The following is a 14615-nucleotide window of genomic DNA, read 5'->3' as shown; positions in this document are numbered from 1 at the left end:
TGCCGAATGTAAGAAGCAGATGTTGGATGCTTCTAGGTATGAGCGCACCCCCAAGGCCAAGGATACTGGTTTATTTAGCTGTCTCCTTTGAGGTTCTAAGGAGAGGCAGCAACAAAGAAGATTTAACCATGATTTGTTTTGGTAGCAAAGGAGCCTACAAGCTCTTTTAACTCTGTGAGTGGTCCAAGAGGGGTTAAAGTATTTAATTGGCAGAGCTCACATGCGAAGGTAGAGAATCTGCCAACAGGTTTCCACGTTTATCGACTCCAGTTAATATGGTTGTTGAGCCCCAGGCAGGTAGAGGCCATTTAAAGCCAGCGCTGCAGGTGAGTTTTTGACGATTGATAAATCTCGTTCTCTCAAGATTTCCTGTAGCTGCTTGTTGATTGTTTTTTCCAGATGTTATATGGAATGTTTCCTACCAGCTGGATAGAGTCTCCCAACTTAAAAGTCTTCAAAACATTATTTACTTGTGCATACCAAGGGTTTCCTGGAGTTTCAAAGATACGTTTTGAATGGCATTTTAACGATTGTATGTCTGCCATCCTGACCCTGATGTAGTACTTCAGTTTACGCGCTTGGCAGTCTATTTTCTGAGACACTATGCCCAACTCTAGTCTTAGACTGCAGTGTCCAATGTAGCTTATTTGTTGTAGGACTTTCTTGTACACCCAGCAGAGTGCTTGTTTCAAAGCTGCATCTAGGGTTCCAGGATATGCAAAATGGTCATATTGCACTGCAGGAACGAGAGTCACCTTTATCACCCTCAGTACTGGGGTTGCCAATGCGCTTCTTAGTTGTTTTTTCAGCTGATCGATCCCATATGTGATTGCAGCAGACTTATTTTTAATTCCGCTTATCTGTAGCCCTACCATATTGTTTTCACTGAATCACATGCCAAGGTAGTTTTACTTTCTGGCTGTGTCGATACACAGGCTTCCAAGTCGCCTAGGAAATGTTATTTTTGTTTTTACACTTTCCAAATATAAGGACCATTATTTTTTCTTGGTCAACTTGAAGATGGGTGGCAATGTTAAATGCTTTCAGAGTGTTTAGTACCTGCTGTAAGCCGATTCTTGTGCAGTCCATAATCACAATTTCATCAACATTGGGTTATTTGAAGCTTAGTGGGACCTATCTTCGGCCAGACCAGACCACTGACTTACTGGCTTTTCCTTAAATTGGCTGTATACAGGTTAAACAGTAGAGGGGCCAGAACACCACCATGCTTTAAGACCCTATTGGTTTCAATTCTCCGAGTGGTCGTGCCGACTCTATTGAATGCCGCATTACAGTCCACAAAACAGCAGAATAACAGAAGGTGATTGTGTTTGGCAGCTTGTTGCCTCAGAAACGACAGTGATATCATGTTATCCACTGCGGATGCCCTGGGTCTGAAGACAGATTGGAAGAACGGTAAGAAAAGTTGCTTCTAGGCCCATGCCTTCAATTGGATCAGCAATATAAGTGCCTATATTTTTGCCTCTACATCCAAGAGGGCTATTAAATGGTAATATTATCCCCTTTTCTGTAGATTGGACAAAGAATAGACCCTCTTCAGGAGATCGGGACCGTAGCCAACTCGAATGCACTATTAAAGAGCAGAGACAGCCTCCTTGCCCAGTATGCCAAGGTGCATTTGAACAGGGACGCTGGCAGACCATTAGGCTCAGTGGCCCCGTCTTTCTTTATGCACATGATGATGTTTATGATCTTCATGGGAGTGATATGTTCAGGACCTGCGTGTATTGATTCGTCAGATACAACTGTCTTCTCTGGCCCAGAGGCTACTTTATTCTCTGTCCCTCCTTCTACCACCTTTGAAGGTGCTTTAGTGGGGGAGGGAAGGGGATTAAAGGTCATATCGTTCCACTTGCCGGCCATAACCAGACATGACAGGTTGGCCTTATATAGGTTTGTAACATGGGTGGCCCAGGCAGCCTCCGACACCCCATTCTCCCTTGATTCATTAGGGCTCTTCAACTTGTTCACATGCTCCCAAAAAACGTGCATGTTTTGAATCCTTTAATAATTGAAATAGTAGTTTCCTTTCTTTTTGATCCTTTGCCACCTTGCACTCCCAGGTTATTTTCTTGAAAATTTGTCTTTTGATTTTTATTAGGGCTGCAGCATCAGTTGCTGATTTTTGTTTATGCGCACACTGTGCTCTCAGAAGTGCCCGTCTTCCACTAATAATACATTTGTCAAGTTGTGGGGCTATTCTTCTAGCCACCCAAGGACTGATTGGGTGAGGGCAGGGAGCTTTCTCTTTCAGGAGAGATATGAGGTCATCCACTATCTTCTCCCATCACTTGAAGATCGAGGTCTGATGCCTCGAGTTTATTACGAAGGACTGGTATTTCAGTGAGGCTGCTATGCAAGCTCAATGTTCTGGTCTCTATTTTATTCTTCTGACTAAGTGTACTTTCTCTGTACCTGTTGAAGCACCCACTAAGGTGCTGTTTACAGGGAATTGCATGTGAAGAGCTGTGTTGCAACTTAACGGGTTATAATCACTCTCCAGCCTCACTGTGACTTTAAATGAACCAGCCGCCTGGCCAGACGCTCGGACAGAAACACATAGTCGATAGCTGAGCCTCCTTTGAAGGTGGAGAAGAATACACAATCCTTCTGTTTTACCAAAATCTCCTAGTATTGAGCATATACTAGCTTATAAGATGCCAAGAAGTCCTGAATGGATTCCCACCCTCTGTCTTGGCAGGCAGCATCCGGTATGCAGCCTAGGCCGCTGACTTTGAAATCTCCCAGCATTCAATCAATCAATCAATCAATCAATGCATTTATAGAGCGCGCTACTCACCCGAGAGGGTCTCAAGGTGCTGGGGAGGGGGGGGTTACTGCTGCTCGAAAAGCAATGTCTTGAGGCGCTTCCTGAAGGCGAGATGGTCCTGGGTAGTTCTTAGGTGTGCGGGGAGGGAGTTCCATGCTTTGGCTGCCAGGTAGGTGAAGGATTTTCCTCCTGCGGTGGTTCTGCGGATACGTGGGACGGTGGCGAGGCTGGCTGAGAGGAGCTGACGGGTGGGCGTGTAGAACGAGAGGCGGCTGTTGAGGTATTCGGGGCCCATGTTGTGGAGAGCTTTGTGTGCGTGGGTGAGGAGCCTGAAGGTGATCCTCTTGTTGACGGGGAGCCAGTGCAGGTTTTTCAGGTGGGCGGATATGTGGCTGTGGCGAGGGATGTTGAGGATGAGGCGTGCGGAGGCGTTCTGTATGCGTTGAAGACGTTTCTGTAGCTTTGCGGTGGTCCCTTCGTATAGGGTGTTTCCGTAGTCCAGGCGGCTTGTGACGAGGGCATGGGTAACTGTCTTTCTGGTTTCGGTGGGGATCCATCTGAAGATTTTTCGGAGCATGCGTAGGGTGTTGAAGCATGATGACGAGACGGCGTTGACTTGCTTGGTCATAGTGAGGAGGGGGTCCAGGATGAATCCGAGGTTGCGTGCGTGGTCTGAGGGGGTTGGTGCGGTGCCCAGAGCCATGGGCCACCAGGAGTCGTCCCAGGCGGAAGGGGATTGTCCGAGGATGAGGACCTCCGTCTTGTCTGAGTTCAGCTTTAGGCGGCTGAGCTTCATCCATTCCGCGACGTCTTTCATTCCTTCCTGAAGGTTGATTTTGGCGGTGGTCGGGTCTTTGGTGAGGGAGAGTATCAGCTGGGTGTCGGCGCAGGAGATGATGTTGATGTTGTGTTTGCGTGTGATGTTGGCGAGGGGGCTCATGTAGATATTGAAGAGGGTTGGGCTGAGCGAGGAACCTTGGGGTACGCTGCAGATGATCTCGGTGGGTTCTGAGTGGAAGAGCGGGAGGTAGACTCTCTGGGTTCTGTCGGAGAGGAACGAGATGATCCAGTCAAGGGCCTGTCCTAGGATTCCAGTGGTGCGGAGGTGGGTTATTAGGGGGCGGTGGCACACGGTGTCGAAGGCAGCCGAGAGGTCCAGGAGGATGAGGGCGGTTGTTTCTCCGTTGTCCATCAGAGTTCTGATGTCGTCGGTGACTGCGATGAGGGCGGTTTCTGTGTTGTGGTTGGCCCGAAATCCTGATTGGGAGGGGTCGAGCGAGTTGTTAGCTTCAAGAAAATTGGTCAGATGTTTGTTGACGGTCTTCTCAATGACCTTGGCCGGGAAGGGGAGAAGAGAGATGGGGCGGAAGTTCTTCAGGTCACTGGGGTCAGCCGTGGGTTTTTTCAGGAGGCCGTTGACTTCCGCGTGTTTCCAGCTCTCGGGGAGGGTGGCAGATGAGAACGAGCTGTTGATGATGCTCTGGAGATAGGGGGCGTTGATGGAGTCGGCTTTGTTGAAGATGTGATGGGGCAAGGGTACGAGGGGGAGCTAAAGTGGATGGCGTTCATGGTGATTCTGGTCTCCTCAGAGCTGATGGGGGTCCAGGCGTTGAGTGTAGTGGTGGGGGCTGTTGGTTCGGTGGTGGGCGGCGGGGTCTGGGGTCTGAAGCTATTGTGTAGGTCTGCGATCTTTCGGTGGAAGAACGTAGCGAGGGAGTTGCAGAGTTCTTGTGAGGGCGTGATGACGTTGGAGCTGGAGCTGGCGCTGGGGTTGGAGAGCTCTTTGACGATGTTGAAGAGTTCTTTGCTGTTGTGGGAGCATTACAATTTCATAACCGGGGTGATAGAGCATAAAATATTCCAGAGTATCCAGACTATAATTGGCTTTAATTTCTTTGGAGTATTTATGTAGCAGTTGACCAATATCAAATCTACTTTTTTACTATCAATTTTCAGGCCTCTGATGGTACTGCTTCTGCCACGCCACTGTTAGTTGAAAGACTGAAGTCCACGAAGTTGGCTGAATGCTTAACAAAGATATATAAACCACTGGACGGGCGGTCAAAGATGCTTGGGTGTGTTGCTAACAAGAAAATCTCATAATAACCTGGCAGCAGAAAGGAAGCAAGCTCCCAGGTTTCCTGGAAACAGAGAATGCAATTTGTGTCCAAATAGGCCTGTGCTTCCCCACACTTTCTGATACTGCTGAGACGTGCCACATTCCATGACAGTATTGATAGTGATTAAGGGCCAGATGTAGCATTAGAAAATTTTGCAACTTGCAATTTGCGAGTCTGACCGACTCGCAAATTGCAACTCGCAAAAGTGCATGCAGAAAGGTGTCTCAGACACCTTCTGCAAATCGCTATGGGGTTGCAAAGACCCACCTCATGAATATTTATGAGGTGGGTAGCAAATTGCGACCCCATAGCGAGTCCCTGCACTCACAGGGATGGTGGCCTGCTGGAGACAGCAGACCTCCATGTCTGTGACTGCTTTTTTTAATAAAGCAGTTTTTTTTTTTTTGAATTGCAGCCCGTTTTCCTTAAAGGAATACGAGTTGCAATTAAAAAAAATAATGAAACCATTTGGTTTCATTTTTTCAGAGTAGGCAGTGGTCCATTGGACCACTGCCTGCTCTGAAAAAATATTTTCAGCGACATTCACAAAGGGGAAGGGGTCCCATGGGGACCCCTTCCTATTTGCGAATGCGTTGGTAACTGCGAGTTGGTTTGCGACCGCTTTCGCGGTCACAAAGCAACTCAGCATCGCGATGCGGTCGCAAATAGGAAGGGAACACCCCTTCCTATTTGCGAGTCAGAATCTCATTTTGCGAGTCGGTACCGACTCGCAAAATGTGACTCTGCATCGCGATGGCCGTTTTGCATGTCGCAAACTGCGTTTTTCGCAGTTTGCAACATGCAAACCGGTTGCTACATCTGGCCCTTAGTTGTTTGGAGGGATTGGGGGGCAAACCCTCTCACAAGACTAGGACCTATAACTTTGTTTGTCTGATACATCAGACTCCAGCTCCCTCCACCAGCTGTGTGTGGCTTTTTGTACAGCCAGGAGCACCTCTCTCTGGTTGTACATGCAGACAGTGGTTAGGGACTGCGAGTCCTCTAGCTTGGCAGCCCAACCATGGTTGCCCCCACTTGATCCCCTTAACATGCTCGTGGGGGTTTCCCTGGGGATTGTGTTTAGTAGGACGTATGGTTATTTGGGGGAGGTATATGTATGTCACTGCCCGCTCCGCAAAGTTCACTCTTTCAAGCCATACTGTGTCTCTCTGTGCTGCTTTTTTCCAGATTGTTTTTGTAACCTCCCCAGTCGAGTTTAGGTAGGGCATCTTAAACCTAACCCAGTCCATGTCTTCTGAGGTTATGTGCCTAAGTGCTGCAACATGACTAAAAAGCCATAATAGGTTCACTCTATTTAAGGTGTCCATGGGGCCTTTAGGTGTGTAATGTGGGATAAAGAATAGTTCTGGGTGGTCCTGCCCGACTGCTTCACTTGATGTGTGCTGGTGGGCGACAGGGCCTGCCAGGCCTCCAGCTGAGTGGTGTGAGAGCCTCTGCTAGAGGTCTATCCTGTAAGAGGGCATCTGTCCTGGAAGGGCCACTGTACTCTGGCCTCATTACTGGACCATTAGGCACCTCCCTGCTGCTCATGTCAGAGTGCAGCCCTTGGGCCTTAGTGGGCTGTAGTGTTCGAGCAGTGTATGTGCCAAAGTGCTTAGTGGGCTACACTACTCAAGCGCTACCTGGACTTGAGTACTCAGTTGTGCACCTGCCTATTGGAGAGGCTTCTGCCGCTGTTGCCAACTTCACTTCTGAGAGGTTCCAGGCAGATTCTGTTCCTTGATCCAGACGAGCTCTCCGAGATCCATGGCACCCCACTTTTGTTGTTGCTTTCCCGGTAACTGTTACCAGTACTGATGCTTGCCCAGCAGCATCCCAACATCTCATGTAAGGAACTTATATTTTCAGTAAATGGGGAGTACGGGCACTGTTTGACCTTCTCAGCTGCTTTAAGGTGGCCCTCTAAGAGGTTGAACTTTGACCCGAGTTAGACGAAGTGTGTAGCCAGAGACTGTATCAGGTCAAGTTGTAGCTCCATTTAGTTTGACTGCCAGAGAAGAGCCCTTGCAATGGTGTCCTGCAAGGATCTGATCATAGCCTGCTCTTGCGATTAAAGTGTGGGTGACCTCCTGGGTGCTGAAACAGCTCCCTTTCCTTCTGCGACCCTCCCAGCTGAAGGGGGTTTGTCTGAGTGTTTCGTCATTCTGCGCTTCTATATGATTGAGAAAGCGTTCCCACAAAACCCCCAGTTCCTGGTATGTGATACTCCCACTTCTTGGGTTGGTAGGCAAAGCTTTTGTATCTAGCGCAGGACCATTGAGTGGCTGTCTGTGTTTTCTTTCTGGCAACGAACGCACTTGCTCTTGGGTCCACTCCAATTCGTGAATGACTAGGGCGGCAAATGTTTTCTGATCTGTTCTAAATTCAGGCCCCTATGAGGGCAAACAAGCAGTAAGTGAGATAGGATGCAGGCTGGTTTTGTCTTTGGTTATGCTGTCATCACTAGTAGTATGCACATGCGTTGTCAAGCATGGTTGCATTATTATCTCACTGCTTAGATCGGGTTTGTGATGGCCTTCTGTAAGGCAGGGACTTGAAAAGGATCTTTGCACTCTAGGGTCTGGGACACGAAAAGGATCTTTGCACTCTAGGGTCCCCTGAAGTTGTAAATTCTGGGGCAGAGAGCACAGTGTCATTAAGCAAGCCAGACACCAGACATCCTGATTGACTTTCTGAGCCCCCACATCTTGAGGTCCTTCTTGTGCACTCTCTGTTACTGGTTCTGTGGTTTTACGAAGGAACCGTCTTATGGAGTTTATTCCTGGGGGTGCTCCTGAGAAAGTAAAAGTCACCACTCTGACTATTCTCCTTATGGCCATTAACTGCACTGGCATTCAGAAACGGGGGAGAGCATACCTCCCCGTGTGTAGGTTGCAGGGTCGAACTGTCTCCCAGTCCATTCCGGCACGAGGGATATTTTCATTTTGACATCTCTCTGCTGGGAAGCCCTTCTGAGCAGTTTGATTCAGATCGAGTCAAATCCATATGCTTAGTCATGTTACTTATCTGTGCCACCATGCTTTCTGCTTCTTTTATAGTTTATTTGAATGGAGGGGTGCAAGCACGCAGTTGAAACTTGAACCAGAGATGGAGAATTTGATGCCACTGCTTGCTAGGGTGGTGCTTCCTTGCCTGGGTAGCTGTCTGCTTCTTTGCTTGTTTATACCTTTATTGAACCTTTGTTGTAGAGTGCAAAAGTTTTATTCAGGTTCCTATTTGTGCACCTGCTTGTCTGTTTTGTGCGCTTGTCCACACCGCCTCTTCTCCCTGTTAATCCCCCACAGCAGCGGGGTAATAGAGAGGCACAAGCACATGGTTGGGAGCTTTTTAGGAAGTGCCCAGGGCTAGGTCAGTTGCTTGGCAGTTTTGTTTAGGTGGCTTAGCTTGTTGCTGCTGCTGGGGCTAAGGATTACTGAGGTCTACTGACACCTGCTGATGGCAGCTGACTGTTGAAGTCGTCTGAGATCCTGTGCTGGAGGGAGAAATTAGTGGGGTAGAAATACAAGAATGTAGCATCAGCACTAGGCACAATCCCCTTTTACCAGACTCCCACTGTCTGTATCTGCAGCAACTGCTGGGGATTGTAGGGGGCTACAGGCCTGAGGCACTGAGTGTGGTGAATGGTTGAAAAACAGTTGGTACAATGATTGGCAGGGCTCAGGCAATTTGGGAAGGGAGGTAGGTGAGGCAGATGGAGCAGGTGCCCAGGTGAGCAGGCATGAGCAGACATGGTCACTCACCTGTACAGATCTGTGAAGGCCTTTGTGGGCCGCAGTGTACAGCAATATACCGTGGCCCCTGGATGCAGAAGACCAACAGGAGAACAGCAGATCAGCAGATCGGCACTCCTCGTGTCTCACCACGTCTCATGGTGTCTTGGTGGCTGGCAACCCCGAGAGCCCCACAGCCAGCAACCAGGCAGACAGCTAGGGAACTGAAGACCAGAGCTCGTGGCCTGTGGCCCGCTGTCTCCTCTACACATACTTGCCTCCCGCCTACTGCCTTCGGCTCCTCACGGTCACGCCATCCACCTCCAACCACCCCACCCAACGTCTGCTGTGCATAATAATTTAGAAGGGTTCCAACGTTCTGTCCAAATTCTAAACCTGGGACTCTTTGAAGTTAATTTTCCAACGTTGATATTAGTAGAAGGAAGGACATGTTTTTTTTGGTTTACAGGGTGTTAGAAATGGGGTTTTTGGTTGGCAGTCAGGTTACCCTCTGTCCAAGCAAGAACCCTCACTCTAGTCAGGGTAGGTCACACACAATCCAAAATTATCCTGTGCCCACCCTCTGGTAGCTTGGCACGAGCAGTCAGGCTTAACTTAGAAGGCAATGTGTAAAGTATTTGTGCAATAAATCATACAATAACACAATATAGCACCACAAAACTACACCACACAGTGATTAGAAAAATATATAATATTTATCAGGATAATTGTAGGTCAAAACGAATAAAGATGCAATGTGAAATTGTAGGGTTATCACTGGAAAGTGATTTCAAGTGTCTTAAGTCTTTAAAAATCAATCAAAGTCTCTTTCAAGCACAAAGTACCTGGTTTGGAGTGGAAAATCTCCGCAAAGGGCCGCAGAAGAAGAGATACGTGGAAAAATGGTGTGTGCGTCGATTTCTCCCCAGCACACACGGACTTGCGTCGTTATTTTTCACGCGGGGAAGTCGTGCGTCGTGTTCCGGTGTGTGGACAGTCTCTTTCTATGGGTCGCGGGGATTACCAGATGTCCCAGGTCTGTGCGTGGATTCTCCGGCTTGTTTTCCAGCTGCACGTCGTTCCACGGGGCTGTGCGTCAAAGTTTCACTCTCACAGCAGGCGTTGCGTCGATTTCTCCTCTGAAGTCGGGCGGCGTTGTCCTTGTGAGGCTGTGCGTCGAAGTTCCGGTCACCCCAAAGGCGTTGCGTCGATCAGCGTCGGTGTGCGGCGTTTTTCTCGCCGCGGAACAAGCGGTGCGTCGAAAATTTCAGCGCACGAAGAGTCCAAATGAAAAAGAGAAGTCTTTTTGGTCCTGAGACTTCAGGGAACAGGAGGCAAGCTCTATCCAAGCCCTTGGAGAGCACTTTCACAGCCAGACAATAGTACAGCAAGGCAGCAGGGCAACAGCAAGGCAGCAGTCCTTTGTAGAAAGCAGTCAGGTGAGTCCTTTAGGCAGCCAGGCAGTTCTTCTTGGCAGGATGCAGGATCTGGTTCAGGTTTCTTCTCCAGCAAGTGTCTGATGAGGTAGGGCAGAGGCCCTGTTTTATACCCAAATGTGCCTTTGAAGTGGGGGAGACTTCAAAGAGTGGCTAAGAAGTGCACCAGGTCCTCTTTCAGTTCAATCCTGTCTGCCAGGGTCCCAGTAGGGGGTGTGGTAGTCCTTTGTGTGAGAGCAGGCCCTCCAGCCTCCCAGCCTAGGAAGATCCATTCAAAATGCAGATGTATGCAAGTGAGGCTGAGTACCCTGTGTTTGGGGTGTGTCTGAGTGAATGCACAAGGAGCTGTCAGCTAAGCCCAGCCAGACGTGGATTGTAAGGCACAGAAAGATTTAAGTGCAAAGAAATGCTCACTTTCTAAAAGTGGCATTTCTAGAATAGTAATATTAAATCCAACTTCACCAGTCAGCAGGATTTGGTATTAACATTCTGGCCATGCTAAATATGACCTTCCTACTCCTTTCAGATCAGCAGCTACCACTCCAATACTGTATGAGGGCAGCCCCAATGTTAGCCTATGACGGGAGCAGGCCTCACAGTAGTGCAAAAACGAATTTAGGAGTTTTACACTACCAGGACATGTAAACTACACAGGTACATGTCCTGCCTTTCACCCACACAGCACCCTGCTCTAGGGGTTACCTAGGGCACACATTAGAGGTGACTTATATGTGGAGAAAGGGGAGGTTTAGGCTTGGCAAGTACTTTTAAATGCCAAGTCGAGGTGACAGTGAAACTGCACCCACAGGCCTTGCAATGGCAGGCCTGAGACAAGGTAAAGGGGCTACTTACGTGGGTGGCACAACCAGTGCTGCAGGCCCACTAGTAGCATTTAATCTACAGGCCCTAGGCACATATATTGCACATTACTAGGGACTTATAAGTAAATTAAATAGTCCAATCAGGTATGATCCAAGGTTACCATGTTTAAAGGGAGAGAGCATATGCACTTTAGCACTGGTTAGCAGTGATCAAGTGCGCAGAGTCTAAAAGCCAGCAAAAACAGTGTCCAAAAAGTGGAGGGAGGCAGGCAAAAAGTTAGGGGTGACCACCCTAAGGCTGTCAAGACTAACACAGGGCTTGGTATTGCAAACGTTCATTGTTCACTATTGTAAGGTCTATCTCTCACATAAGTTAACATTGGGATTATCATATTACTTCTTATAAGTGAAATTCCCAATCTGGAAGACACATGTTCATCAGGTCTGGTGTCTGTGAACTCACAATTTAAAATCACAACTGATGGTGAAGCCAGATTTTAAATTGCTGTTCTGAAAATGCCACTTGTAAAAAGTTAGCAAGTTCTTATCTTAGCAATTTGGTGCCTAACGCCTATCACCAATACACGACTGGGGTGGGGTGACAGCTGGGATTGTGCATTCCCTCGAGACAGCCACACACAAAGGGAGCTTAGGTGTGACTGATAAGCCATCAACATCCTGATGGGCCATCGTGGGCAGGATGGATAGGAGGAGCTAACACTTACACCTGAAAGGGCAGTGTCCTGCCACATACAGAGCTGCATACCCCCTGTAGTGGGTCTAGAGCCAGGGCAGGCCTCTGTGCACTTCAAAGACCCTTCTTTGAAGTCTCCCCCAGTTCGAAGGCACAAATGGTATAAGTACTGAACCTCTGACACCACCAACTCAGTACACTTCTGGACCTGTGGATACTCTGCAATGGAAAAAGGACTGATGTGCTGCTATAAGGACTGCCACTCTGCTGAGCTGCTACTCTGATGGACTCCTGCTTTGCTGAGCTGACCTGCTGCCCTCTTGCCTAGTAGTGAGAAGGACTGGACCTGCATATCTTCATCCCACAACTAAATTAACTCCAGGGGTTTGCTGGCTTGCCTCCTGTTCTGAAGTCTCAGGAACATCAAAGACTTCCCTTCCATCTACAAACAGAACCTGGACTTTGCCTGCTGTAAGTCTTGCTTGACCAAGTGGTGCCAATCCAGCCCAGGACCCTTGGAAGTAAGTGTAAGGTGCTGCAACTGAAAGCACCTGCGTAACACTGCTGTTGCACCGATTAGAACCAATGCATCGCCTGCTGCGAGATCGGGATTGACACATCACTTCTGCTGCAGGGATTCGACCGGCATATCGTACTTGGGACTGCTGCATCTCCTCAGAAACACTGCTTCAGAACCAATGTTTCGCCGGCAACGATCAACGCATTGCCCTCCTCCAGCGTGGACTAACCTGTTGCATCGCATTCTGACCTGATGCATCACCGCCGTTGGGTGGAGAATTCCGGTGCACCATCTGAACTGCATGGGGATCAGCAACGCATTTCATGCGGCAACAAAGATTAAGGCACTGTTGCTCAGCTGGCCTGCATGGGTCTTGTAACTGGCCTGCGCTCCATTGTGGGTGGCCTGAACTCTTGACTTTGTCCCGGTCCAGCGCGACCACATATCCCACTTAAGCGCTTATTGTTTATAAGCACTATTTTACATTTATTCTTTAAAAATTTGTATCACAACTTCTATTTATTGGATTTTTGCTGTTTTGGTCTTATTTTGTTCATTAAATTTAGATCTCTGTTTCTAACATGGTGTGGATTGTTTTTGTGTGGTGTTTTCACTATTTTACTGTTAGAAGGGTTGCACAAATACTTCACACATTACCTCTTAAATTAAGCCAAACTTGTCTATGCCAAGCTACCTGAGGGTGATCACAGGTTAACGTTTAATGTATACCTGATTTACCCTGAATAGGATTGTGGTTCTTGCTTGGACAGGATGCATTCCTCTACCAACCAGAAACCCAATTTCTAACACCCCATTACTAATGCCCATAGGAATGCAATTACCATTCTCAATATTCCACCAAATTATTCACAAGCTTTAACAGATATCATATTTTTCATGTCACTTGCTATCATTATTATAATTATTGTCATTATTATTGTTACAGCAGCAACAATATTGATAGTAGTAATAATAGTAATAATAATAATAATAATAATAATAATAATAATAATATTGTTATAGTATTATTGTTTTTGGTATTATTATTATTATAAATAAATTAAAAAAACTCTCACCCAAAGGTCTACATAATATGTTTTTTTTAATTGAAAACATCTATACATATTTTCATGAATTTCATCATTCTTCTAAAGCTCCATCTTCATGTACAGTGCTATAACACTCAAATGAGCTAGCACTAAACTTAATATAGAATCAACAATACATAAATAGAGGAATTCTTAAGGAGCTATCAACAGTGAGAGAAATAAAGGAGCTGACATGCAGGAATTACCAAATGATTTCACAAGATCGGACTATTCGTGCCAGGATTTTTGAAAATGCCTTCATGATTTTCTGAATAGCAAAGAGGAAAGGTGCACAACCAGAATTAGTCAAAGTGAAAGACTATGGCCCTCATTACAACCCTGGCGGTCGGTGTTAAAGTAGCGGTAATCCCGCAAACAGGCCGGCAGAAAAAAAATGGGATTACGACCGTGGGGGAAACCGCCAACATAGACAGCCACTTTAACACTCCGACCGCAACGGCGGTAGAAACAAACACCGCGGCGGTTACCGCCAACAGACAGGCGGAAGACAAAGTACTGCCCACCGTATTTCAAGACGCCTATCCGCCACCTTTTCCGGGGCGGAACCAACGCTATCAAAAGCACAGCGGAAACAGTTCACATAAGGGAAACCACTCACCTCTCGACACCCAACAAGGAACCAGGACGCCATGGAGCCCGAACTTCAGGTGTTACCTATGTTGGTTTACCTCCTCTTCTACCAGGAGTACGAACAGCGGCGGGCAGTGACTACGGTGAGTACTGCAGCTACAACACAGGGGAAAGGGGGGAAGAGAGTGACACACACACACGCAACATGCAACACCCCCACCCTCACCCTCACACCCAACAACATACACACAAATAAATGCATCAACATTACATATACACCCCTCCACCCCCTGGAAGAACGCAAGGACAAAAGGAAATGATTCTAACGATTGTAATCATGAAAAATCCATTAGTCAAAAGTCAAAATTCAGTATACACAAATATGTACACCAACTACACAAGTCCGGATAGTGTACCAATCATTGTCCGTGGACCACTGGGCCCAAAATACCTAACTGGAAATGGAGAGAACTCTGCTGGGGCATCAGATCGAAAATACACAGGCACCTCAGGGGGAGGGAGAGGGGGGCACCTCAGCCTGATGAACGCACAACGCCACAGCTGTACAAGGGGGCTCCATGCCCATTGTTGTATCCTGGGGAGTGCAAAGCCACAGTCTCTCAAGTCTCTCCAGTGGGTGGTTTGCCAACTGCTCTATCCTGGGGAGTGCAAAGCCACAGTCTCTCAAGTCTCTCCTGTGGGTGGTTTGCCCACTGCTCTATCCTGGGGAGTGCAAAGCCACAGTCTCTCAAGTCTCTCCGGTGGGTGGTTTTCCCACCCACTGCGCTATCCTGGGGAGTGCAAAGCCACAGTCTCTCAAGTC

The sequence above is a fragment of the Pleurodeles waltl genome, chromosome 5, assembly GCF_031143425.1.
Source record: "Pleurodeles waltl isolate 20211129_DDA chromosome 5, aPleWal1.hap1.20221129, whole genome shotgun sequence".
NCBI classification, from domain to species: Eukaryota; Metazoa; Chordata; class Amphibia; order Caudata; family Salamandridae; genus Pleurodeles; species Pleurodeles waltl.
The sequence above is the reverse complement of the archived record's forward strand: the minus strand, read 5'-3'. Positions refer to the sequence as shown.